The sequence below is a fragment of the Citrus clementina genome, unplaced genomic scaffold (assembly GCF_000493195.1).
Source record: "Citrus clementina cultivar Clemenules unplaced genomic scaffold, Citrus_clementina_v1.0 scaffold_9, whole genome shotgun sequence".
Lineage (NCBI taxonomy): Eukaryota > Viridiplantae > Streptophyta > Magnoliopsida > Sapindales > Rutaceae > Citrus > Citrus x clementina.
The window spans coordinates 13,107,449-13,110,113 of record NW_006261964.1 but is presented as its reverse complement, the minus strand read 5'-3'; positions in this window follow the sequence as shown (position 1 = coordinate 13,110,113).

Sequence of the window (2,665 nt, the reverse complement as noted above, 5' to 3'; positions counted from 1 at the left end):
CTCCAAGCACACCGGGCTTGAGGATTTCACTATCCAAGCCTTTCCAAGGCTTCAAACGATTACAATTGACTTCAAGGTGTCAATGAACCTTTACAACAAGAGATTATATCTCCAATCTCTTCACCCCAAGTGTCTCTCACACTTGTACTCTCACAATTTGATGAGAAATGATAAATACAACAAAAACTCTCTTTAAGAGTGGATTTACAAATGATAGCTCAATGAAGATTTAATCTATGAAGATTTTCGAATTTGAAGCTCAATATAAGTTGTGTGCACTTGTTTATGCTTGCTTGAGTTACCAAAAATGAATTGGTTTTGAGTTTATATAGTTTGAACTCAAAAACTAGCCGTTACTAGCCGTTATGCACATTTTTTGTCGTAACCGGCTTGCCGTTTAACCATATCCGGTAAGCCGCTTTCGTTCTGGTGCTTACTGCCTCGTATCCAGCTTGCCGTTTATCAGTATCCGGTAAGCCGCTTGCTACAGTAACTGCTACAGTAAAACATTTCCCGAAATTTACAATTTGACCCCAAAACTTTATAAAACTATAGTATGGCCCAAAACGTTATGAAACTTTGCAAATAAGTCCAATTTCAGAATTTCTAAATAATTCTTCGTTAACCCCAAACTTTCTGAAATTATGACTTTGCCCAAACTTTGTGAAATTATATAATGACCCCAAAACCATTTAAATAATTTCAAATAAGTCCAAATCCGAAACTTTAAAAACATTATCAAAGCTTTTAAAATACATGTGGTTTGTTATCATCAAAATCAATATTTATAGTCATATAGGCTAACAAAGGTGGTGGGCCGTCATCAGCGATATCCCTCCTTAGGTAGTGTTTTTAGGTAATTTGGCCTCCTTTGTAGAAGCTCTTTAATTTACAGGAGTTGAATAGCTATCAACTTAGGGTCAGTCTAAGTTTGGCAGAATGTCCCTAACTCTGAGCCAATTAGATGAAGGAGCTCTTGGTTTTTATAGAGAGAGTGCTTGTGGCTTATTTATGGACCCTTTTCCTTACCTCTAACTTAGACGGCTTGTAGAGGGTATTTAAAAGACAGTCTATGTGGGGACCGTACTACCATGTAGTGCCACAGACATATAACATGGGTGTTTTATTATTCTCTGACATCTCGGGTGGTTGACGCCGTCTTCTCGGGATCTTTCCATCTCACTTTTCCCCTTTTATCTTTTTCTTGTCAACTGATTAGTATTAAAAATTGTTTGATTATCAAGTGATAAAAAATGTTATTTTGTGCTTATATTATAATTTATATTTGTGTTTACGCAATATATTAGGAATTATTAATTATGTTTTAACTATATCTAATTTTGTGTATTTTGTGTGTTTATTAGATAAAATATTAATTTCATGTAATTCGAGACTTTAAACATATAAACGGATGTCAAATTTAGATTCCGGAGGCTAAAAATCTTAAGATGAGTCAAGATTAGTTTAAAATTGAGCTTGTGCAAAAACAATGACTTTTTCTGTTGACCGATCACTGACTGGATGAGAAAATGAGCTTACAACAGATATGAGTGCATTAGATAGCCATCAATTTTGACTAAATTTCAACCATTCATAATTCAATGGCCACAATAGTGCCACGTGACAATGGTTGGTGAAACAACTTGTAGGATCCGAATATTTGTATTCGGGTTGACCCAATCCACCCATTAACCCGCCAAATTTCAATTGTTCTTTGACCAAATTGGACACTTCACAGGATGCCACATGTAATGTTGACTTTTGAAGTTTGACCAGCCATTGGATCTTGATCTAATGATTGTGAGGAGCGCATGCATAAAGTTTATGATGGATCGCTGTTGTGAAAATTTTAATATACTCGCAAGTGCACGAATCTAGAGATAGAAAAGTGGTAACGAGGTCGATCCCACAGGGATTGTTATAAATTGAAAAGTCTAATTTAAATCTAAAATTAATATTAATTCTAACCTAGTTGAGCAAATTGAGTTTTAAGAGAAATTAAACTAATTAAACTAAGAAAACAATTAAAGTAAATGAGAATTTAATGAGATAAAAATTACCAAGGTTTCGGAATCCACCACTATTCAATTAGTAATTATCTAAATATTAATTAATCCCCAATTTTAGAGTGACAACTCGAAATCAATCTATGTCATCTCATGGATATAACAATTAAGCCCAAGTAATTAAATCTAATGTAGGTTCTTTTTCTGCTTAATAATATGACATCTAAGAATCTCATGTAAACATATTGAATAACAAAGAGTCAAAGTTTCCTAAGCACTCCATGTAAACAATTTAATGAAAGACATAAAATCAAAGATAATCATGTATAAACTTTATAGATCCAAGCATAGAATTAATCGAATATTAATCCTAACAATCAATAATGCATGACAGAATTGATGAAAAGATTTTATTAACATCCAATTAATCATGTGAAATAAAAACCATAATCATCAAAGAACATATATAGGGAATTAATTAAATAAAAAGATAATTATTTTATTGAATAGGGTTTCATCCTTAACCTCAGTGTAAGAAAATTAGCTAGACATACTTGAATTAAGAGCAACAAAAGAAATAAAATCAGCCATGGGAAGCCGAAATATTGCTGCTGCCGATTGCTCTCTTCCAAAGCCGAATTCTCCTCCACTGGCGGCTA